Source organism: Idiotropiscis lumnitzeri, chromosome 3, assembly GCF_059441095.1.
Source record: "Idiotropiscis lumnitzeri isolate Australia: NSW breed Sydney's pygmy pipehorse chromosome 3, RoL_Ilum_1.0, whole genome shotgun sequence".
Taxonomy (NCBI): domain Eukaryota; kingdom Metazoa; phylum Chordata; class Actinopteri; order Syngnathiformes; family Syngnathidae; genus Idiotropiscis; species Idiotropiscis lumnitzeri.
Genome location: NC_142393.1, coordinates 26399779 through 26426539, shown reverse-complemented (window position 1 = coordinate 26426539; position 26761 = coordinate 26399779). Strand labels below are relative to the sequence as shown.

Here is a 26761-nt window from a genome sequence, read left to right as displayed (position 1 = left end):
GGGTCTTCTGGCACGACTCGACCGCTTGTGGTGGCCAAATTCACTTTAAGGCTGTACAAATTCACCACGGTTTATGCCGTCCACAAAGTCAATATAAGGAGGAGCTTTTGAAGGCGTTGAAGGACCCTGCCTGTGAATCATCTTTCTGGGATTTGGAAACCATGTGCGGTCGAGTCACGTCGGAACTGACTTCATGTGGCCAAAAATACGGCCTTCGAAGGACGCTGACTGTGAATTTGGACACAGCCGGAGAGTTAGATATAGTTTTTACGTCGTCAGGTTCTGTGTTTCAGCAAGCTTTCTGAGAACAGGAATCTGAATATGAAGATTTTTAAAATAGGATAAAGATGGAGAAAGTTATGAACGTCTCTCGCCACAGTTTTTTTTTTTTTAAATTGAATTTTTTAATTTTTTTTAAGAGTGGCTGAAGATAATCATTATATGTGTTAGAGAGCTTTGTTGAGATTATCGGAGCACCTCACACACAATACGACCCATACTGTTAAATACTTGGTCTAAGAAATGAAAATTAAAAAATCCTTATGAGTATACGCATCTTAACTGTTGTTGAGGTGAAACAAAACGAAGAATGTTGCCACCAGTATCTAATTTTGCATAACTGTTAGTTCCTGCATTTACTTTTTGGCCCCACAACCATTCCGTCGTCCAAATGCGGCAGTCAAATCACCGGTGCTGTCCTCGTGCCAGACAGCAGTCTGTAGCGGCATTCAAACGTGCTTGGCTTCTGTTTGTGTTATCCCCTTCCAGTCGCCCAACTGTCAGAATCAAATCTGACATGAAATTGTGTATTCCAGGCATACATTTTCATCTGAAAAGCGAACACACAAAAGCTGTCAGAAAGGTGATAATCACCATCCAGGACAGAAAAGAAAAGGAGGAATGTCATTGTTGTGGCTGTTCTTGCCACTATCAGACAAAAGACATTCAGACTAACAAAAATGTATTTATAGGCCGTCGGTCAGCCAATATTTTGCTTTGAAAATTTTGGCTGCAATGGCTCTGCATTTTATGACAGGGTAGTAAAATGAAAATTTGTCCTACTTTATTATCATTACGATAAAAAAAAACTGTCAGAGCATGCTGAGGAGAATGACTCCTTTATGTTGACCAATTACTAATCTCGCAATGTCAACTCACCCTTGCTCCTTGGTTAGCGTTATAGTCAGGTCTACGTCATGCTAATTAGAGCCGAGGCGTGCGTGAGTGGCTTGTGCACATATTTCATTAAAAATGGCGTTCCAAGCTGCGTCTGCTGCCACCTTCCTCTGTTTCCTGAGATGATGCTTTGCCTCAGGGACGCCCGCAGCTCCGTAGATTGAACTTGGCATGAAGCCCTCCAGCTGACTTCATGGACATTTGCAAACATTACTCAATTTATCTGTCATCCTCTATTTGGAAATGTGATCACTTTACTGACAGCATTGATTGTCTCTATTCTCAAACACATTCATTGTATAGTTCCAGCAACAATTATTTTGAGGTAAACTTGAGAATAAATACTGGGTATTTCTTTTGACTCAGACTCCATGTGAGTGAAGATTATGTTGGGGAAAATTTGTCTTAGTCTGATCCAGGCATTGTTTTCACGATTTTTGCTTCATCTCTGACCATTTTCGATACTGTTTATCTGCTTCAGGGTCACGAGGCTGTCCTTATTAATTTATTGTTAATTTTATCTCATTGTCTTTCCTGCTCTTATTTTTCACCTTTCAACTGCATTCACGGATTTCAAATGCCTTAAAAGTTGCGTAAAACACTCCATGTAGTGCAAGTGGGGTTTGAGTTATGTGAGCGTCAAGCCCCACAATGCACTCATGGACTCCCATAAGCCCAGTAAAGTCACACTCTGTGGAGGTCTTTTTTTATTAGTCTTGTAAATAATGCCTTCACTCATGGACAATAAGTATATTATTTGTGCTCATGAAACTTAATGAAAAGCACATTTTCACTTCATTGGTGGACCTTTATCACCGAGCGGATACGCAGGGCACATAGGTGAGTCTAAAAATCCTCAGGGTCGACAAACCCGACAGAGAGTGATTCTTAACATTCTAATCAGACTTCAACATTACAGCTTTGGTGCCCTTCTTGCCAAATTCCTGTCAGCGATTTTTTGCACCATTCATTAACTGAATGCAAATGTGATAAATTGTTAATTAGTTAACATATTTCAGTAATTCTCTAAATGTATTCACTTGGAATAATCTATTCAGTTCCACAGTCTTGATGAATAATAGCGTAGAACATTAATTCAAAGAAAATGCAAGAGGCCACTTAAGGTGAGTTTGTAAAGAACTTTTCCATCAAAGACTGTAAGCACAGTCAAAGCAGCTCTTGATCAAATTAATACATGAAATAAATTTAATTGCGTAACTGAGAAGTGGTGTCAGAGTGAGGGGACGTGTGTCCTACAGTGTTTTAAGACTGACTGCCTAAGTGCTCCAAAGGCTTTCTCAGCGGTGCACATCTGTCCTGTGACTAGAGAGATTTGAACTCATTGCCCTCCATTACAAAAGCCATGTTCTTAAAATCTGAGCTATTGTTGTTGAAAATATTCTAAGAGGTGACCGTCTCTCCATTTTCTAATCTGCTGAACCTGAACCAGAAGTCAAAAGGCATGTTAGAGCACAGGTGTCAAACTGGAGGGACGCTTTCTTGCATGCTTTCAATCTCTCCCGGCTGAAACACACCTGATTCAAATGAGCAGGATACTTAGCAGTCTTCTTCAGAGCTTGCTGATGAGCTGATCATAAATAGTTGATGGATGATTACTTTTGACTTAAAGGTATCATCCAGCCTGGACGGTCCACTTTTCAACAACATGCTCAATTATTGATTTTTTTTTTTTTATCAGAGAAATGATATTAGCTTGCATTTTCAATTTTAGAAATGTGTTTAGGAGAAATCAACACAAAACTAAGGTGCTTGAACACTGGTAATGAGCAGTATAGCCACGCCCCTCTCCCCTCTCTCCATGATTTGGTGGGAGTCATACCAGGAACCAACACAATTTGTCCATTCAACATAATTATAAATGCTTCGCTAATAATGTCAAAAAAAAAATGTGACCAATAGGCCCCAAAATGTCTTGTCTGTTAATAAGCCTGTCGATCCATCCATTAATTTTCTGTACTGCATAGCCTCACTTGGGTCATGTGCTGGCATGCTGGATTTTGCAACTATGTACAACTTTTAAATATCTCCAAGGCAAGACAAGCAGGCTGTCTGACATTGACGCTCCCAAAACGGCCCATAAAAGCAGCGACACCGGCTGCCGTCTGAGACTTTACAAAACTTTGGTGTAGCCAAATGTCCGAAAAGTAAAACCACCGGAGTTCATGTGTGCATTCATCCACATTCAATCTGTATGTTAAAAGCGATTGGCACTGTGTTTTTGATTTTGGTGATCATGGTTTTGCATTTATGAATTCATGTTTGATCCAAGTTATTGTGCAGAATGCTTTAATATTTTCACAGGTTGAGGTCAACAAGAATCGGCCACCGTTTCAGACAACACAACGTGACGAACCAAGCAATATTGCAATGCTTGCCTGTTTGCTGTGACATAGACAGCTAAGACAGAAAAAATAACGAGCTGAGTTCCAAAAGGGCTCGTGATAATTCATTGTACATCTTATCCCAAAAAAAGCCCTTTAATCGCTGAGTCTTTTAGGGGGGGTGAACTCTAGTAGAACTTTAGTAATGTAATTTTTACATGCATACCTATTATACAAGTGTCAACTTTAGAGCCTATTCACTCTGACATCACTGCATCATTTTAATTCTTCTTCTCTATTTTATTTTATTTATTTTTCATTATTATTTTTTCAAATCACATTTGCTTACTTTGAACAGTTTGGTTTTAAATGCGTTTTATTGATGTACAGCGTCCTTGAGGGTCTTGAAAGGCGCAAGCAAATTGAATGTATTATTATTATTATTATTATTATTATTAATGTTAAGCCCAATCAAGTGTCCCTTAAAGGAACGATGGTGCACAAATACACATAAACACATTGCTGCCTCGCTGCAGCTTGCACAGGACTGGGTATTAAGGTCACTGCCTCTGGGGCTATTGTTAAGAGTACTGGAGTCATATCAATTTGAATAAACCCACATGAGAGAAGCACACTTATGATATATATTATACTTATGAGTCTTGACATAAAACAATAAAGAGTAGACAGTTTTGTGATGCAGATCATTTTTGAGGCTGACTGTCCACGCTGTTTTTAGCAAGTGTCCAAATCGGATTCCAGACTGGGCCACATTATCGAGTCCTCTATTTTTCAAAAAGAAGAAACTCATCATTCGACCACCTGGCATAGAAATTAGTTAATCACATGTACGTATATTTTCTACTCTAATTCAACCGTACTCAAGCTCAATATTGCGTCTTTGCTCCTCAATGGCAGGGAGCATCCAAGGCACTATTTTGTCAATGTTCCAGGGAAACATTTCAGATCATTTAGGAATCTGCAACAAAGTTCACTTCATCCTTAAGGTTCGTTTTGGAGTAAATCGATTTTACAAGTCCAACAATAAAATGTGAAAGACAAATGTTTGTACTGTAGGTCCCCATGTGCTTCCTGCGAAAGTTAGAGAATCTGCATGAACGCGTGACCAACTCAAAATGAATCTATCTGCTTGTCGCAGAGCCAGAAAACAACAATAAAGAAATGGTGAACACTTCAGCATGGAGTGGCTAAGCTTATTTTCCTGCTTTTGAAGTGCTAAGGCTCTAATTAGTTTTCATTATATTGCTCTACATTTATTATTTTGTTCAAAGGGCGCATAACAGCCACTTTTATGCATTTGTACAGTGCAGCGTTGTGCAACCTCCTTCAGCTAATAAAATCAAAATAGCACTCCTCTGGACTGTGTTCTGAATGATTGACTGTTTGCTCACTATAACTGCGTGGATATGATGAGAGTGGCATTGTAACACGTCCTTCAAGGTCCTTTAAATTATAATATCTACTCATACAGTAATGTGGCATTTTGCCAAATAATATGATGTTAAAAGTCGTTTTATGGTTTCAGAGGGATGTGAAAAAGAACTATCATGCTGGTTTAAACTATACAGACCCTATTTTGAGAGGCTCTAGCCCATGCGCTTTTCGTGCAGGCGAAGTCAGCCAAGATTTCATTTGTAAATGTGACACCGGTGTGGTACAATCCGTCTGAATAGTTGTAGAATTCAATTAAATGAACAGATTATAATTATCATTATCTTTCAAATATTTTAATAGCAAACCCAGTCACGATTGCGAGGGATGGAGGGTGTCACACACAGACGTACGATCGAGGTCTCAAGACAGTCTCCTATTGCCCACGTCACATGCACGGCCGACTACATCATGGCCAGATTTGGATGCAAATGAGGGATGGCCAGGAAAAAGACCATGTTCATCCCTCAAGGGTGCACAAGGGCGCAAACGGCCCATTGGGCACAATTCTAACTGTAGGAAAGGAAAACTCCAGCAATGTTACACTGCACTTTGTGCTAGACTTTTTGGAACGAAAATAGGTTTTTTAGCTGGTCTTACACATAATTTTCACAGTCTCAGATTAAAAACTTGAAAGTCAGAAGGAAATTTTAAAGTTTTACCTCCAACAACCAATGCATGAGCTCTAACAAAAACTCAGTCTGTCAGTCTGAGAATGGGCTAACTTGTTTTTTAACGTGATCAGGTGTGCGATGATAATGTCTCAAGGGTCTTTTCCAAATCTTCTGAAAGTCTTCTGATGTACTGGGAACTTTAGCCAGCTTTTACTTTTGATGAATTCACCAACTGTTCCTCCCAAATTGCCATATTGCCTTTGGAATCTTTATGATATGTGGGCTTTCAACTGTTGTTTTGACATTAATATCAATATAATTACTGCAATACATCCGTGCAGAGATGTGGTCAGGCAGGCAGTTTGGACCATTTTCATATTTGTGCTAATATAATTAGGAAAAGGATGTCAATTGTATCATTGTATCATTTTCAAACTAACAAAAATCTATAAGCCTTACATTATATATCTATATAATAGTATGTACATATAGTTGTGGTCAACATTTCGTTTCTTGAAATATGAACCACGATACTATATTATATAACATAATATTAATTCCTGTCATCCATCCATCCATTATCTGTACCGCCTGTCCTCACAAGGGTCGCGGGGGGTGCTGGAGCCAGTCAGGCAGTAGGCGGGGGACACCCTGAACTGGTTGCCAGCCAATCGCAGGGCACACGTAGACAAACAACCATCGGCACTCACACTCCTACTTAGGGGCAATTTAGATTCGTTTTTGGAATGTGGGAGGAAACCGGAGTACCTGGAGAAAACCCACGCAGGCACGGGGAGAACATGCAAACTCCACATAGAAAGGCCGGAGCCCGAATCGAACCCATGGCCTCTGCATTGTGAGGCCATTGTGCTAACCAGTCGTCCACCATGCCACCCAGTTAATGTCATTTTAAGCTTGGTACTGTCAATTAAATGAAATTTAATTTTGTTACACTATGCATTACTAAAACGACCACATTATTCTTCACTCTCACATGTGACTCGCGCCTTAGAAATAGCATTAGAAACCTTTTTTATGAATGAGGTACACAAGTTGAGTGACATCACAAACAGTATCATGATTGACCGGGGACACCGTCTGCTACAATACAGTCAGCCAGCAGAGAAAGACAAAACTTCAACAGAAACACAAGAAACAGCCAAGCTACAGAATGATCATACAGACCAATTAATCAGTTTGGAGAAAAGCATGCTCGACCTAAAAATCCGTGAGACAAGTCCACTGAGTTAACATAAAAGCCTCCCATTAATATTAACATCTACATCTAAACAAGGACAAAAGAATTAGCCTTAAAACCTATTTTCTTCTGGTACTGTAGATATATATATGTATATATATTTCATTCTCAAGTGAGAAGTAAGCAATGAAAGCGTAAATAATTGTCAGGGAAATTCTGAGAAATGTTTTAATGACCTGGTGATAGCCTGCATGGATGGACAAATAGCTGCGAGAGATTAATGAGGTTGAGGGGACTGCTTAAAAAGATCACGAGACGGGCTAGTCAGAGGCAGAGCTGGAAAAAGTTAAAAACAAAAACAAAAAAACAACTACGCTCAATTTTGCCAAGCTCACATGGGTCTTGGTCATTGGATGGCAAAAGCGTGTAGAATCAGAACCCAAAGAACAAACTTAAGACATTAAAAATTGTATCCAGCCATCCGTTTTCTATACAGTTTATCCACACTTGCCTGTTGCGGCTGACTTTTGGTGAAGAGGCAGGACATACCCTGGAAGGGTTGCCAGCCAATTGCGGATAAATCAAAGTACAAACACTCTGGGCCAAATTCTCTAAAGGTTGTGTGGCGCTAAATGGGAAAAATGTTGGAAACAAATCGCGTCTAATTCATAAAGCACACACTTTGTCACTGACTGAGATGCCAAGTAGAATGACTGGTGGAGCGAGGCCTTAGCTCGATGCAAATGAGCCTCATTGATAAACATCAATTTCACAAAAACCAGCATGAATAGCCACACGCAGTTTGAGTGAAGCAAATAACATCCATAGATAGCTGGTGTAAAGTTGTACTTATCGGTGGAGGTCTCTTCTTTTTAGGGGACACGTTACGATATGCAACGATACGAGGGAACGCTCTGACATGTACAAGGCATGTCGACTTAAATTATGCATACACAATCCCCCCTCGACTAAATCATTTCAGGACCTTTCGGCCCAGAGCCGACATGTAGTCCAAATGTGGAGTTCTGATGAATAGCTTTGCACCCGGACGTTCGGTTGATGTCAGAAAACTATAACCATAAAATTTGCATACATATCTCTGCGTATGCCCACATCAGTGTTTGAAAATATCAAAGTGATTGCAACAATATTTTGGATTTTTTTGGACATTACTTTGGACTTCAAGATCTTTGCTTGAAAGCATGTAAAATATAAAAAATGTGAAATTATAAACATTTCTGCTCAACAGTTAGGTTCATCACTTATCTTTGACTAATAATTCTTTTGATTGTACGCTAAAAAAAAAAAAACTTTGATGAATAAGTCATGCTACCAAAGTCCAGCCATGGTTAACGTCAGTTTATTTACAGTGCTAATGCTAGATTAGCATTTCTCGCGCTGCTATTTTGTTGAAGCCAAAGATGCATTCTCTGTGACTATTTATCATGACTATACACTTTTAATTGCCTGCACATATGAATGCCCATGTTTGAGAATAATGCTCTTGTACATTAGTGAGCGAGGGGCTATGCTTTAATGAATGGCGGTCTCCAAGCTCAGGTTTAACACATTTTGAGATGAGGACACAACAATATGTAGGCCTCCTGTATTCTGATGCAATGTCATTTAATGCAACTAACTGTACAGTAAAATTCAGTGGGAAACAACAACATAACAACAGCTGGGTCCTTTCTGTCACCCATCCAAGGTGTGACAGGAGAAAATTAAAATTCTTATCTCAAACAAACATTCATTAATATGATGTGGGGATCCAAAGTCATGTCAAAGCATAATATCCCTGATTCTTTACATGATCCCACAGTGGGGAGATGCTCTGGTTCCAGCACAAAACAATAACAAATAATTCTAAAAACAATTATTATCAAAATAAATCAGGGGTAAAAAAATATTCAATTACAAATTTCATCAAGTTGGAAAAACAGCGTAAGATGTATTGAACATTGACTTTTGACTGTCACACACATACACATAAAAAATATGCAGTGCGGTGCCTCGAAATTCAAGTGTCCCAACTTTAGATTTTTTAGACAAAGACAACGTTATGCTGTGTATTTGAACCAAACATGTAGCCTCTGCTATCTGAATGCTAACATAAAATTTGAAACTCCAGAGGAACATTGGCTAACAATTAGCATCACAGTGTTGTTCCCTTTAAAGCATGGATAGCTGAACACAAGTGGTACACTTGTAGACAGACCATATACTGCAACAATACTCACAGGTTTTATATTCTTTATCCTCCTGAGAACAACTATAACTGCCGTACTGAAAAAACAAGACAGGAGCTGAGCCTCTAGTACCGCATATCCGTATGTATGTTTTATACTGCCCTTAGGTGTCCAAGGCGACCACCCCAGAATGAGCAGCACAAGTGAAGGAGAACATACCTAAATTACAAAAACTGTGTAATTGTTTTTAATTGAATGTTGCTATGTCATTAGCCTGTGTTTATTATAGAAGTATAATAATATAGAGTTCTACCGTTGTCATTTAAAAACAATAAAACTTTGGTTGATTTTTGATGGGAGGGGGGAGGGTTCATTGAATTTCCATTCATTGCATTGAATAAATATCCATGCCTGCCTGCAGGCGTTTGCAAACTTTAGCGTAGCTAAATGTCTGAAATATAAACAGTCAGGGTTCATGTTCGCATTCTTGCTCTTTTCCGCTTCAGCCTGTATGAGTGGAGAAGAGATCAGCATTTTTGATTTTGTGGAGGTGATCACATGAGCTCACGTTTGATGTCAATAAATCCAAACTATTGTGCAGAACGCTTTTAATACTTTCACGAGAGTAGTCATGTGCATTTGCATTTTGATGGCGACTGGTCGCCGTTTTAGACAACTGAAGTGACAAAGCAAGCAATAATACAACACTTGCCTCCCTGCTGTGACGTAGGAAAAAATAACAAGCAGAGCTCCAAAGGGGGGCGTGCCAATTTGCCGTGAATCTTAAAATCCCCTTAAATCCCCTACAGAGTCTTGTAGGGGGGTGAATTTTAGCACTGATGTCATTTTTACATGGCTACACCTACAACATAAGTGGCATTGTTAAGCTTAATCAAATGTTCTTTTAAGCTTTTCTTAAAGACAGATGGAGTTGCGTAGTCCACCTCTGAAAAGACTGTGCCAACAAAAGCACAGTTCACAAAATGGATTTTGGAAGTATGGCACAACTACAAAGAAATGTTCAAGTTCACCTTGTTTCACTGACGTGGTTAATAAAGTGTTTCATTAAGTCACCGCCTCCACACTACAATACCAACAGAAATTTTATAACAGATGGTTTCACGGCGACTCGAGTCGCAGCCGCACATGATAAATGTACTTGTTTGTGCACAAAATGCAATGCAACAACAATGAACACAAATACGTATTTTTTTTCCACCAATATTTTATGGCTTTTTAGCCTGAGCAATGTGGTTTGCCACCAACTATGTAGCGGTCAAGGCACCTACATTTGTTGACAAATCAGTTTTGAAGGCTTCATTGACTGATTGGAGAAGCTGTGTCTGTGTCTGTGAACTGCATCACAAGGCCTTTTCCTCATTGCAAATATGCTTTCCAAATATGTCTTTTTTTTATTAATTTGCTAGCTTTGGGTTATTATTTGTTTGTTTTTTTAGGGGGGGGGGTATTAGTGTTATGCATCCGAGACAAAAAGCATCTTGCCATGCATGAAGAGTCTGTCATCGACAGATTTAATTGAGAGAATCCGATCATATTTCAAAATCAAACATCTTTCAGCCTCGGATAATAAATATCTAGAAGTAACGAAAGTTTTTGGTTTTTTTTTAATTTCTTTCATCTTTGTGGTCCGGCTGTTGGGGACGACTATTCTTGGTAACATAACATCTAATACTGCAACAATATCTATGACAGCATGGGCCCTTTATTGCCCCCCTCTAAAAATCCTAGAATCGTCACTGCCAGTGAGGACAAAGCAAAACTTTGGCAGAACAACTAACTGTTCATTTTAATCTTAAGCTCCACATTTGGTCTGATACAACAGTGTGAAAGAAACGCTGTAACACCTAGTTAGATGTCCGCTGAAAGTAAAGCTTTGAGGACATTGGATCTGTGTATGTATCTCAGTATAAGTTTCAATCATTAAGGGGATCTGTGACATAACCCTTTTGACGAAACAAAAAAGGGAAGAGAGATGGAAAGAAAAGCAAACATGGAGATTCTTTAGAGCGTCATTTCAAAGTTAATGAGCGGCGAGGGTTCCTTTGCATAATAAATGTTTGGGGCGTATGCTGTACAGATGTTATTTAAATGTGAATGCATCTGATGAGGGATTCCTGACCGCAAATAGTTTTGAAATATAGAAAATAAATACCAGCCCATTAATAATACCACAGTCTAAAAAAAAAAACAACATAAAAACTTGCACCAAATACGCCTATTTCATCCCAGTAGAGAGGAAGAGCTACTTTTTTTTAATATATATTATTTAATATATATTTTTCAACTAATGCTCCTAAATGTTCTGGGATTTTTTGTGTTAAATTCAAGCACTATTAAACTTTTTTATGTTGTCTTCTCCATGCAAAAACTTACAACGGTGGTCACTGTCCTCTTGCAACACGATAATTCTACCTGATAATTAGGACTTTGATGTCATTTTAAATATTCCCCTTCTGCTGTCAACACTGCATAGCTTAACAAGCAATGAAAATATTATTTTTTCGTGCATCGTCCACAAGGCTATGTCTTGCAGTTCACCTGTATCAACGCACTTTGCGTGCATTAATGTGCTACGCCCCACCCCAGCGAGTCGGTTTCTGTTCCTGCAATGCCAAGCATGATTGAAATGCAAATGAGGAGTGCCGCTACAATTGGCCTGAACTTGGCTAGATTCCATTCCACAATGGCGCACAAGAGTACAAATGCCCTGTTCCACCCAATTATACTGGTGCAAACACTATGAAAATATCAAAAGTAGGAACACGCCATCCAAGCGCACAGTTAGACTGTACTTTGCGCTATACAAAAATAGGACGGGTAGTCTTTAGTCTGCAGGAATCTACAATTATGAACAAGCAGATTTCTACGAAGCCTGAGCATTTAATCGTGACAAGCGCATTGCTCTAAATTGGGTAGCTCACATTTTTTTTTTTTTAGCTTTTATTTTATGGATGAAAAAAGGCTGCTGAACAACTTTTACGTTATGTCAAAGTTATGACTCTGTTGAGTTGTTGCAATTTTATTTTTTTGAGTCTATTTTCCTGTTTACTGAGACAGACCTGTAAGGAATTCATATAATTGACCGCTGATGCCATTGATACTTTAAATTCCGCTTCTTACTCCTTCTCTCATTTTACAGACGTACAAGCTTTTAGAGTAAAGCTGTTACATCTAAATTTGGCTGAATGTCATACATAATGCATTTCGTACATGAGAATAGCTGACATTGGGGGGAAGCGTTTGCTTGTCATTCAGAATATGTCTTGCCTAAGGCCTAACCATGCTCATTCACAAAATGTTAACCTCTGCTTCATCTACTCGTAGTATCCTGAAATTCATTTTTCACACATTGTGAGTGCAGGAACATTTCACAGGTGTCTGCCATTCCTCTCAAGCAGTGCCTTCAGGAAAAATAAGGTCATTTAATGCAGCCTCCACAACATCTTCTTGGTTAATGATGAAGGATTTTAGTCCACTTTTTAAAGTGGTAGTCAAGTCTAAATTTTTCTTTGCAATACGTTCGATGTGCCCAAACTAGTCTGACTGATTAATATTGTCCTTATAAATGTGAAAATTTTAAAATACATTGGTTTTAATGGATTTTTTTTTATTTCCACTTTTACTTGTGAGTCATCCTAATTTGACTTGTCCAAAAATCATGGTAGATAAATTGGAAATTTTGACCAAAACCTTGACTGAGGCAACACCAGAAGCTCCGGCAGACCCCTTTTACTGGTGCATGTGCTCAAGGATTCCCGAGCTTTGCCCCAGTATCAGATGCAGACTGCCATCATACTGACTGATACACTGGAGTGAGAGATTTATTTATTTATTTATTTTATTAAATATCTACATTGCTGTTAATGCGTCACGGGCACGCGCAGTTTCACTACATTTATTAATTTGCAAGGTGCTTCCGACGGATGCACACTCATTCCACTTCCCTCCCTGGCTAATAGACCACTTGCAGATCTTCAGGTCACGGATGAAGATGCATTATGGGTAAGGGAATTTCTTCTACAACCAACTTTGAAGGGGGTCAATGGAGAAATCGATGACTTGGACCACTTCAACTGCTGGAAACTTTTTTTATTTTAAACTGTGTCATTTGATACCTTGTAAACTGACCACCCATTGTTGGGAAACAAACTACAGTTAAGATCAATTAAGTTCTCAATGACATTCAACAGCTATGTTGAACGTTTTCTTTGTAATTTTGTATGTTGTTTACATGGGGAATTTGCGACAAACATTTACCATTTTTTAGCGTAACATTGGCTTGCTAAGTGTCCCAATGCTAGCATATTAAGGCTAGCTTAATAATGATTATAATATAATTATTTATTTGAAGATGCATATGCATACTCTTTTCCTGTTAATCACAACAACTCACGCTCATAATCAGATGCCATTATGAGTTATGAGTAGCCATGTGAATCGCTCGAGGACATTAATGTGGTGCGCGGCTACATGGCTACACTCGAATTTGGCTAGCAGCCTTAATACAGCAAACTGCTCTATTAAACATTTCAACATTTATGTAATCATCATGTTTTGTCACCAAGACATTTCCATAACTTTTAAACTATAAATAAAACAGACACGACAAAAACAAGTGAGTGGCTTAAATTCATAGCACACAATGCAACATAAAGTACAAGACAATGCGAGAACTACAGAGTCACAAGTAGATGGCAGCTGCTCGCATGGCTTCCTGCTGTAATCACATTGATATTTTTAAACTAGACCAAAAGAAAACTGGAGTGGGTGGTGGGTGATATGGCTGTGTCACACAGCGGCGTTAAGATCGCTTACACGCTTTTCTCGCCTCTGATTTTATTGTTCAGTATAAAACTCAATGTGTGTGTTTCTTTTGGTTGTTTATGTGGCGTTACTTCAGTAAAAGTAAGGTGGAGCAATATTGACAAGAGCGTTAAGGTCCTAACATTGTTCACATGAGTGGACAGGAAGGATTAGTAATTAAGATAATAATAATAGTTTAGTCCAAGCCGCACATCTCTATAAGTGTTATTTTTTGCTTCTTTTCTCATGTATAAAAAAAACATTGAAATATTCATAAACAAACCCTGTGAACATTTTTATTCTCTCAACACCTCTAATAGTTTGCATGACTTCAAATATATACCGTATGCCCGTACAGGTGCTAATTTGTTAACTGCTCTATTTTTAGCCTTTGTCACACTAGAACATTTTGCTGGCCGCATAAATCCCATGCCAGTGAAGTCAGTGTCATTATTTCTCAACATACCACTGATGTCGTCACTTAATTCACATGCCCATAATGGTCTGAGTACTATGAGATAAGTCGAGGGGACTCTGAGTTTAATGTGAAAGAAACCTGACCCGGTGAAACCTGAGAACTTATTGATCGCCGTAATCGAAGCAAGGTAAAGCCGATTAGCCACAGTCAAACCGTCCTTTGGCGTCCGCAGCGCTCCCGTCTGACATATGGTAACTTGACCCGAGATAGAAATTGCGAAGCTGCCAGATGAAAGAATGGAATTGAGGAAAGCACTGAAATGAGAATGCGTATGATGCGGAGCACCAGCTTTCGCTATGGAGTTACTTGTAAATGCTCTAATTAATCCTCTTATAGAGGTCCGGAACTTTTATTTTTTTTTTTAATTCCGGTTTCATTCATCTGAGAGTAAAGAGACACCTTGTCACTGAGCTACTGATTCAACCAATAATTTAGATTATCACCAATCTGCTTTGCTGACCTTTTGAAAGACACCTGAAATTAATGTGTCATGTTGGGCTACTTAATTGCATGTGTGTGCTGTTTTAAGACACAAATACTAAGGCGAGTCCAAAGAGAGATATAGAGATAGATGTGCTTATGGCATGTTCCTGCAAATTGTTTAGAACATTGGCCAGTGTAGTCCAAAGCTCCATAAAAGACTGTAATCTACTGTAGATAAATATTCCAACATCAAAGCAAAAATCGTGCCTTTGCCACTAAACAAACAACTTGTACATGATTTACGTACAATCAACTTGGAGTGTTCAGTCAATGCCGTTCTCACAAAAAATAGACCAATATAGAGTGTGTTTATTGATTAGCAGTTTTCAATGACGGGGTCGCTCGCATGTCACAATTTGGTCAATTAAATGTTTGATTTTTTTACATCTATAATAGCGGTATAGGTCACCCATATGTGTGAATGCTATTTTTAAAAATTATTTACCAATCTAAAGTTGAAAATGCCTTTTTTTTTTTTAAAGTGATGATTGTTGAGGTACAAGGATCCTGTCTTAATTTTTTTTAAATAAAAAAAGAAGCAACGGGGCGGCCATCAGTGAGAGCGACCTAACCTCATTGATGCTGTCACCTGAGTTATGTACGCCTACACACAGTTTCGGGTGGCTGTTACTTTTAGATGGTCCAAATTTGACTTGGATCAGTTGAAGTCACTCAATCTACTGTATATGGATGCCGTCACTATCGACATACCACCGACACAACCACAGTGGAAATGAAAGTCTAATCAAGCTTTATAATTGAATGATGCAGATCTGTGGTATAATGTCGATTGCTTCTCACTCATATCAGCTGATGCTGATCAAGCTAAGAGGTGAAACTCTTGGTTGGAAACGCCTTATCAGGTTGTGGGAATCTGTAACTACACATGAAGATTAATAGCGCCAGCCTTAATCTTCAACCTTTTTTTTTTTAAACAACATGACATAAACACAGCATGCACATTAACAGGTAGCAAGGGAAGGTGTTATCAGGGGAAGTACGATCACCAGAGAGCTGATAAAGTTTGATCTTGCTTTGATGACGTTACAAGTTACAATTGTCCACCTTGAACTAATCCATTAACCCTTTTGTTTATGACCTTGGCCTGACATGCCACTGCAAAATATCCTCTCTTCCACACTGACGTGAAAACAGATGTGAGAACTGTTGAACAGTAGTAATAACGAGGTTGCATAAATGCAACACAAAAGACATTAACAGTTGACGCGTAACAGGAACGCATCGCTTTAGACTTGCTTAATGAATTCTGCCACCACTAATTATGTCTCCATTATCATTTGATTGCCTTTTTTTTCCCCACAAAACATCCGCAGAAAATTGTGTAATTGACTGTCGTCAAATTGATTGTTTTTTTGTCTAACTCCATTATCCATGGTTCATCCATCCATATATTCATCCAATAATATGCTTCCAGTTATCGGGTTGGCTCAAGGGCAAGCCGGCAACATGGGATGTGCCAGGAATACCTGACCAGGCAATCGTCCGGGAAGCATCCTTAACAGATCATCTGCATCGTCTCAATGCAAAGGAGCAACGACTGCTCCTCTGCGTTTTTGTTTTTTTCGCTCAGGACCCACAGCTTGTGACCAAAGCTCAAGGAGGGAACGCATAAATTGAGAGCTCCGTCTTTCAGCACAGCACCTTCACCACAACAGACTGATTACAGAGTCAACATCAATGCAGACGCGACACCGATCCGCCTGTCGATATTGCGCTCCATTCTCACCGTAGTCATGAAAAAGACCGAAAGATAATTCATCTCCACTTTTGGGGCAGGAACCCCACTCCACCCTGAGCACCATTCGGTGCTGATTCTCATTCATCACCAATACCTGAAATATTATTTCTAGTACTAGTTGAAGATCTTTTCAAACAGTCTACCTGGAAATTTGGAAATGGCTTATTTTTAAATGCATCACGATCCAATGTCTCTCATGTAATTTACCCTGAGAGATTCTACTTGTGTTGTATGGTTGCCAGTTCCTATATTCAACTCTGAAGCCTGCTTTGCCTTTGCTGGGAAAGGCGCTATGAAGCCAAACTAGCTTTTTTATTATGAGGGGCTTTTGTGGTCTTCATTATGGGAATTCAGAATACATTTGGCAAACAGAAGTAGGCACCACACATCTTTTTATACTGGCAGGGTGACTGCCAAATCTTTTGTCTTTCATGAGGAATATTGGGTAAGGGCTTTCATCATTATACTGCAGCTTGTAAAACACTGGAGTGTCTGTTTCCAAACCTATTGTGACTTTCAAAATAAACAGTGTGGATGCTCTTTGTGACAAGTGTTGTCATTACAATTGTGTCTGTATGTTTGTACACAATGTGTTTTAGGCTTGTACAAAGGTGTGATCGTTGGCCTTCATTGGAAATGAATAAGCACCAGAGGTGTGAAGAAGTATGCGCTTGTGTTTGTTTTAATTTGGATGTTGTTGAAATAATGGCCAGTACTGAGACTGAGAATCTCTCAAAGACTAGCAATACAAAACTTCATATTAACACGCACGGACAGTATGTGTCAGAAGTCGTTTGGGCTTCACAAGTTCATTATAACATGGATGGAAAAGTACCGCACATGCACCGTGGAAATCCAGGTGAAATTTCAAAAGCAGACATCATTTTAGGATTGTCCCTATTTGTGGGAGTGAGACTCAATTAGCAGAATAGCAGTCGCATGGAGATGGGGAACACATTGTTGATTTCTACCTTAAGGAATGTGTACAGGCTGAATGCGTCTTTCAAAAATATGTAAAACATCCACCTCATCGTGCTACTAAGACATTGACACCCAAGGCTCAGAAATCAACATGACAAATTCCAAACAGCCGTCCATTGTACTGTGCACTGCTCACAATGGCAATGCACTTCCTCCAATTCCATAACGAGTTTATTTCATCGACAGAACTTGAGAACCAATGACAACTCGCAATGTTAATCGTTGGGAACATGCCACAAAGTTACTGACGGACAGTGAGGCAAAAACAACATAAGTACATGGTTTGCATCACATTGAATATGAATTAAGAAAATGATGCTTCAATGACAATTGAAGCAGGTAGACAAGGCAAACATCCTCTTGGATAAAGTTGAACAGATAGATAGTAGTTTGAAAACAAAGTTGATTCATAGAACAAAGCATTGTGCCTACCTTAGTGAGAGGGTGTGCTGACAAGGGATCATTGGTGTTTCAAGTCGAGAGCGAACGCATCAAACCTTCAACCTTGTGTGGCAGGAAAGGAAGCAGATGAGAAGAAGATCTGGGGACTCTGTGTGCAGAGCCACTGGCAAAGTGGGCTGTGTGCAGAGCCACGGAATCCACCCGCAGTCAGTAAGCGGCAGCAGCTCCACAGCTGCGCTCAACTCGGGAGATCCGAGAGCCGGCGGAACCAGAGAGACGGGCTGCCGCTGCACTCTCTCCTCGACCCTGCAGCTCACTCTCTGCTACTTGCTCTTCTTTCCCCCTCTCTACTTAAAGCGCTTTCTTGTACACACATGGATTCCCCACACTGCATCTCTCTCTCCCACTCCACTCCGTCTCTCTTTCTGGCGCTCACATGCACACACACCCCTCTCGCTAAGAGGTGGTTTGCCCACAAAGCAGATTGTCTTTCAATATGGCAGCTAGACTTTATTGATTCATTATCATATTTTCATTTTTCACATGGGAAAGCCTAAGGATGGGTCAAAGGGTCAGCAACGAAGGCATTCGGGATGGTGACAAAAGTCCAAACCTGTTCTCATGAGGATTCCTGCAGGGTGGGTGAGGGTGACACAGGGTGACACGGCTTTGCTTTGAAGTGCAAGCGAAATGTCATGCATGTTAGCTAGTGAGCCCAGTTACTAGTTGCCAGTGGCGATGGCACGCTTGTGTGTGTTTGTGTATACGCATGTTCCTCGCTGAATTCAAATGCAATTTTTGAAAACTCCAGAGCACCTGACTGCGAGCACAATTCATCAAAGAAAAAAAACAAGACAAAAGACACATCCTCATGCTCCAAGGAGGGAAGTGAATCACTGCGTGACCTTTCTGTGTAAAATTCATTTTAGGTGTACGGCGGTAGAATGTAAACCCCAATTCATATACGTCTTTGAATGCACAACAGTTCTCTCTTTGCCTGGAGGAGTTCATATATTAACTCATTCAGTGCCAGCTGTTTTCAAAGCAGAGGTTCCCGTATTACCATCTGACAAGAACATTTGACTCACACAATATTCTGTCCTGTGTCACTGTAAGCACTGAACTCCCAAGAGAAAGAGACCCTCTTCAATTTAGCTTTTTTTTTTTTGTTCTTAAGAAATGGTTTAATTTCTCCCCATGCCAACATTCGTTGTGAGATTCGTTTCTACGACCTACCACAAACATGCTGTTTTTGTAACATACAGACATACTGTTTGTGGGTAAGGTGCCTAAACGTGTCCGCCTTTCAACAAAGTGGCAGTTCTCGCCCTCATAAACAATGTAACAAGACATGATTTGCTGCCTAATCTTTATCTTCCACTCAAAAGTGGTGCTGATCTCAAATTCTAATGGTTGCAATAGCAGCACTTACAGTAATCTATCAGTCAATTCAGTGATTTACAAATATGACCCTCAGACAGTCTGGGTGAGACCCTTCCAGATGCCTACTTGTTGAAAAACTTACTGGAGAAAAACACGTCACGACACGATATGGTTGAATTCATTTTGACGAATTGAGTTGTCCATGACGGTAGAAGAAGTTGTTGCAACATACAATACATCAAAGGGAATTAATGGATGATTCATGAGCGTAAGATATGTCAAAAAAGAAATGAAGTGCCAAGAATTCAAATAATTTCAGACCATATTTTATCAATTATATTGCAATCTCATGGATGCAAAATATTATTAAAGTCCAATTGTGTCAAAATTGTAAATGAGAATTTTTTATGCTGAATAATTTGTGGGTTAGGGTTCCCCTAAACTTAACCCCAAACAGTGAAAAGTAGATTGATGATCCTTTTCTGAGGCCAATGTTCTATTCCTGTCACGTTTCTGCTCTCTGCCTGCCTGTTCCACCGTTTTGTTGGCACTTCCACGGTTTCTTTGGTGATCGTTGGTGGGTAGAGCCTCCTGCGTCACACCTTCGATCTGTGACAATTAGTTAAGGATTTCGGTGCAGCAGCGAAGGAAGGAAGGAGCTTCTGTTATTTTGCGTATTCCATTTGCCTTTCTCATCGTTTGTGTTCTGTTGTGGTTTTTGTGTGCTTGTCTGTTTCCGAAGATAAATACTTCAGTGATGTTTTTGTTGCTTTGTTTTTCATGTTACGTTCCGCATGTTATTTCTGTTTAAGATGTCATTCTTCCGCTGTTGCACCTTCCACCCCTTTAATTAATAAATAGCATCGACATTTGTTTTCACCACATCGTTTTGTTGATGCGCCTTTTAGTTGCATATTTATTTAAAGGACACAAAATTATGCTATTTCATTCATGATTAAACAAAAATTGCAGGATAGACAGAGAAACTCAAGTTGTGGTGGAATAATGTAATTCAGCCATACATCACAATCAGGTAAAATCAAAATTGCTCACACACACATTTTTGAAAAAAATTCAATTGGTAGTTTAGTTTTCACAAGTGATGGATGATCATTCACCCCTGTTGTCCAACTTCAACATTTTTTCAAATTCCACAATACCTCCAACAGGAATCAATTCAATAATTTTACATGATGCTTAAATAGCTAAAAAATCCTTAGCGTTTTACGTTTCTACAGTAGCGTTTTAAATCTCTACAGTAAGAATTTAAACAAATCAAATCACGTTTGAGCAGACCTTTTTGTTTGCCTCTCACTGTCTCGACAACGTACGTGAGAAGTGTACGATAAGTCAAATTCTTCCTTTCAATTCTCTCTCTGCACTGCTATTGTGTGGGGTCCTTTGCTTTCACTGCACCATCTGCACATGTCTTGCATGGATAGCTTTCTGCGAACACGAATACTTCTGTTCCCAGAAGAAGACCACCTCTGTTCGAGGCTAAAGCTTGCAAAAAATAAATTAATAAATAATATCTAGCTTCATGAAATACTACGGTATATACTATGCACATTATACAACAGATTCATCAAACTACAAATCCATTCTCCTCCTGAAGAAAGGATGTGCTGTCATCTCCTCTGGAAGCAGTTGCTATGTAGGCTATTTTCTAATCAATCTAATATCAGGATAGGAACTGTCGAGCTGGTTAGTTCGGTCAATTGATTTGGTTAATGACTAATTCGCTGGGTGCGCTAAGAGGCAGACATTAAGCGTGAGTGGAGGAAATGCAGGTTCATCAAGAGGGCACACATATCATTTATATCACTGACATATTTCAAATTATTTTTGCATGAACTAGTAAAAAGTAAGAAAGGCTCGTGTACATTATGTTTGATACACACCTGCACAGTTTAATCATGATGACGATGATGAGGCGATTCGACACAATAATCAACCTTGGGCTGTTGGGTTAAAATAGCTTTCTTTTTTCCAAATTTGTGACTATTATCTGTGGTGGGGGGGTGTAATTTGATAAAATGGGAACATACTTTTTCACACTGTTGTAAATGTTGCACATTAGTGAGTACTGTTCCGTATAAAGTATTGGTCGTAACAAAAACTTGCTTCCTTCCTCTCTTGCTCTGCTAGTTTAATTTTTTTCGTTACTCCTCCCTTCCTTGCATCCTTGTTTCCATGTTTTTTCTTTCCTTTTTTCCTCGCTTCCTTCCGTCTGCAATTTTTTTTTTCAAAATGTCATTATTATTAAAAAAAAAAAAAATCAATGAATGAGGGACAGGGTAATATAAAAGCCATGGTAGTAAAGTTAGATTTTTTTTTCAATATTTTAATAAAGATTTGACTCCGACTGCTTTACTGGGTCATCAAACGACATGATAAATCCACAGGGCTCACGGACTATAAATTGTGATGCTCAACATAATAGATAATTGATTGTTGTGCTACTTTCATGCTCTCTGTATGATGCAGAGTAGTTCTCCAAAGTACAACTACAGCAATAAGACAATTGTTGTATTAAAGCTGACTGTATAAATCAATATTCTGTATGAATATTAATATTGTATTTGTACCTCAATATTGCGTTAGTGCCTTTTGTAAAGGTACTACTATCTTATCCAGCCCTTGAGTTGAATGATACTGAGAAGAGTACCTTCTATAAAAATGCCTTGTCAGTGTATGCTGCTGGAGTAGAGAGCTGGGTGATATTCATGAGTAGTATTTACTTGTCTGCCTCCACACACCGGGTTTGTGGCTTTGTTGTGTGCCTTTGAGCACTGTGAGGAGGAATCCAACTGAGACGGACCATGCTGCTCATACGCCCCTCTGGCCATCTCCGCTGTGTCTTGCAAGTCAGTGTGACTACATGGAAAAAAAAGAAAATCCCAGTCTTTGTCCTTAGGAAAACAATAAACAGATTCACAAGCGCATGATGACACGCACAGCCAAGTTATTACCGGCTGTATGTACACTTGCAAATTATGTTGCACAGGGCAACAAGGACATGCAGCACTCTCCATTCTCTTGTTTTTGCGAGTAAAGCTTATCATTATTGGCCATTTTCCATACGCAGAGGCATTACCGGGCGATGCCTGCAGGGCCCAATTTATTAGATTAATCGTCAAATCTACATGCCCTCAGAGGGACAAGTTATGAGTGGCATGCAAATCCAATGACCTGATAACTTTGTCTCTGTCACGGTTCCTTTGATTGTGTTCTTATATCCCCCATTTTGGGTGCAAACGTGGCATCTGATGCCATGATCACAATCAAGAGAGGTGAGAGGACTTGCAAAGGCAAATACTCATGGACACTAAGCATACACAGTATATGAGATAACTTTTTTCAATTTTTCTTCTTCATAGGTATTGTGATGTACGGTCATGGTCATGTCTTCATCTTTGCTTTTAGATGTTATGCTGCAATCAAACGGAAGCTGCCAACAGAAGTGAAGTCAGCCCAAACTTTAAATGCTTTTAAATCCAGTTTAAAAACCATGCTTTACCCATGATCATTGACTCATTTTTTTTAAATTATTTTTTCCAAAATCTTGGTCTCACAAGTACGTTCTCTTAGTCATTTTAGTAAGCTTTTAAATGTCTTTAATTCTTTAGTTTTTAAATGCTACTTTTAATTATGTGAGGAACATTAATTGCCCTCATTTCTAATCCATTGAATTCCAAACAGTTAGTGGTTCTACCACTAAAATCAGGTGGGACTGGGTTTTTGTGTAGTGAAATGCGCTATATAAATAAAGTTGGATTATGTTATATTGTTAATTCGAGGTGAAATCATTGAGTCTCTTGAGAATTGATGAAATGACGTGACGTATGTAGGGGACAGGTGGTGTCGTGAACTCCCTCTTTTTCAACATTTGACCGTTACGTATATGGCCTCGTTCACTCTTCTTTCAAACCATCTGTCTCCGTCAAGAATATATACATTTTTGCACTAGAAAAATGAGCTCCTCTTTCTGTGCATTCCTCAGTGTACTGGCTTGCATACACCAGATTGCTCTTTTGAGTATGGGGTGTCCAGTTTTTTGAGGTGTACCAGCCTTTTTCTTGGGGTGTTACCATGGGCCAGCATGGCTTAGTGGTAGAGTAGTCGTTTCTCTAAAGGTTGTGGGTTCGAACTAGTATCCTAGTATCCTTGAGGAAGATACTGAACCCCCAGTTGGTCATGATGGTATGTCATCAGTTGGTAGATGAAGTAATAGTGTGAAGCGCTTTGAGTACCTTTGCTAGAAAAGTGCTGTACAAGTGACCATTTACACGGTTTGAAGTGTACCGGTAGTTTGTGTTGATTGAGAATCCTTCTGAGTTTCTCAAACAGACCTGATACACCACAGAATGACAAGATTGTACTCTTACAGTGGTTGACCCAACACAGAAATGATGCGCAACACATTTGGAATCATAACTCTCGGAAACTTTGGTTTGAACTGCAGGGCTGTTTTTATGCTTATTTGATGAATAGGTTTTGCGTGTGTTATCTAAACTACATTTCTATTTTTATATCCCTGCCACATTGCCTTAAGAAGCTTTTCTTTTTATTTATTTTTTTAAACCAATGCTGTGTAATTCTTGTCAAATCGATGCCTGGCGGTTATGTAGTTGGTCCAAGAAAAAGGGAAAAAGAGAGCAGCTGTGCAAAAATTGAGAGTTTCAGTGCTTGCAGCTAAAGTGGTCAGTACAGCAGCTTCATTCAATTACAAAATATGATGTAAACGTGGGAAGTAGGCATTCACCCATCAAGTCACTTTTCAATGATCATGATCACCACAATGAGTCCTGCTGTACATCCTGCGGTCTGTTTAGCCGTCATGCTGTTGGCAGTGCCCTCACCAACAGCTGCTGAGCCCATTGGGTCGTTAGTCCATAATCACGCCGAACATCTCGTAGGGCTGTAAATTAACCTTTTTGATCACCACCCTTGGTGGCTTGTGACTTGCAAAATTTTCAATGTTATTTATTTATTTATGAATGTTTTACTTTATTATTAAGTATGGCCCCGGTGCCACATCCGGCCCACCCACAGTCTCCGAACGGCCATCACATTGAAGTAAAAATAAACCGTAAAATATGTGGGGCATTTATTTTGAAAGTTGTGCTTTTATTTTTTTGTGTGGACTGTAGTACATCGCAAGGGAGGTAGTGAACAAGAGCTACGACTTGCTTCTGCAGTGCTGCCAAATTAGCGGAATTTTCGCTTTTTTTTCCTTTCCCTGGCGTATGTCTTTACTCTAGTCAGATTCAAATTCCTGTTTGTACGACTTGCTTGCACAAAACTCTGGAATGACTTCACTTGACTTGGGACTTGGTTTCTAAGTCATTGGACTTGACTTGGATTTGAATTGCATGACTTGTCTCCTTGTTGATAGTTTGAAATCTCTATTTAAAAAGTGTTTGCATTTTTTGGAAGACATGCAAAGAGTGTTTTTTTTCTTCATCAACGCCACCTGGCAACGCAGACAGCGTCACTTATGATTGTGAAGTATAGTGACATTAACACCACCAGCATGGGAGCAACGTGAGGATCATTAATTTGAATTAATTATTTTGTCCACGATGGCAAAATTCATGCACCTGAAGGAACGGAGACAATAACGTCCGCAGATGAAAAACAGAAAGGCTAACCTCACAGTTTAGCGAGCGATACAAACGCTGAAAAAAAATAATGTGATTGTAAATATATGAGAACAGCTAAGTAATGGAGCTCAGTGAGATTATTTGTGAAAAAAGTCCAAGTCGTTCGTTTTAACTATAACGTTTCCTTCCGCATAATCATGCAAAACTCCACAAGGTGCCCACATTTAAGCCCCTATCACACTCAGCGGCGAACAATTTCAACTGTTGACAAAGGGAGCAAAACGCGCGTGTGTTCACGTCAGGGTTTGGTCAAGGTCACAAATGTTCGCAAAACCTTCGCTAGACGTTCACCAACAGTTTTATTTTGTCGCAAACGTCAAACAACCATTTGGTGAATATTTGCGCCCTTCAACGAACCCAGACGAGAACGCAACATTCACTACCTTCGCAAACACTCGCAAATGTTCGCTACTCAGTGGGACAGAGGGGCTTTAATAACGAAGTTAAGCAATGTGCACTTTGAAAGTAGCTTCTATGCACCATAGACATCAACAGCTGAATGCCAAAGATTCAAAGCAGCATGCTGCTAGCAGTCAATTCTGGAGAAAAAAAGACACGTGTGGACATTTTTGGATTTAAGGATGATCGTTTTGACGAAACCAATAAAAAGAAACTAGCAACATGCAACTTTTGAAACTCAAATTCAAGCAATGACTTGTCTTGAAAATTTGGTGGCAACTCGACTTGCTCGATTTTTTTTTTCCACAGTGACTGACATGCTCGAGACTTGAAGGTTACGACTGGAGACTTACACATACGTGACTGACTCCCACCTCTGGGGATTATTGTGGACACATCTATGCCACTTTTCCACAGCACATTAACGACATGGCTCAACACAGCTCTACTCAGCTTTACAAGCTTCAGTTTAGGCCGACTATTTTTCCCCTAAAAAATGTAGCGTTGCAGAAAGTGTGAATTCACGCATCATTGAACGCATCAGTCAAAACATGACATCAACAACATTTACCTAAATATACCTGTGCCACATGTGTCTGTTGCCCACCATTTGAGACACATTTTATTTGAGAGGCGACAAAAGAAAACAGGAAACAGTCTGCTACAGCTAAGTGGAGACTGTGTTTTGAAGAAAGAGATGGATTGTTTTTCTTCAACAAATCTCATTAGTCAATTAATAACAATGAAAAACAAAAACAATTTTTAAAATAATCGTTAGTTGAAGCTGTAAAAATAAAAATATACAGATAATCCATGTGATTGGTATCAGTAGTGATTGGCAGAGCTCACGCATGGATCATCGTGTTGGCAGCATGAAACCCTGATTGGAACACCTGTAATAATTATGTAATAAACATTTTGCTCTTTAGTCTGTGTTTCCTTTATTTAGGCCAGGGAAGTAAATGTGGACTCTCACGGGGAGAAAGACTTGTTTTGAAGGGACGATGTCAGCACTTGTTGGACAAATCAATCATCATCATGACTCACATGGAGGGACATTCGAGTAAACGCAAGCAGGTCCACTTCCTGTCCTGTCAACAAGACATGATGACTCAAATTTCAGAGTCAGTTATTTGTGTTAAACTGCTTGTTTGGACAATTTGAATTTTCTGGCATTACACTGTTTATCAAAGTGTTCAATCATAATCACCTTATAAGACTTTGAAATGTTATTTTCGCTGCGCTAGCAGATTTGGGGTCGCAATGGATGAGTACCTTCCAATTCAAATTCTTTTCACACTGCTTTATGGGAAATATGTTATCACTGATCATGTCATACACATACGAATTTCACTTGGCTGTTGCTTTCTTTGATTGTAATCACTCAGCTCACTGAAAAGAACGGTCATACCCTT

The 26761-nt window shown here is 39.3% G+C and overlaps 1 protein-coding gene across 1 annotated transcript in view; it reads right to left on the bottom strand.

Annotated features, from left to right (window-relative positions):
- Window positions 1–18230, bottom strand: part of opn7b (opsin 7, group member b) — a 51908-nt gene extending 33678 nt beyond the window's left edge. The window contains exon 1 of the mRNA XM_088291725.1: window positions 17929–18230. The gene's annotated coding sequence lies outside the window, so the exon portion shown is untranslated. The remainder of the gene's footprint in view (window positions 1–17928) is intronic.
- Between the last annotated feature and the right edge of the window lie 8531 nt (window positions 18231–26761).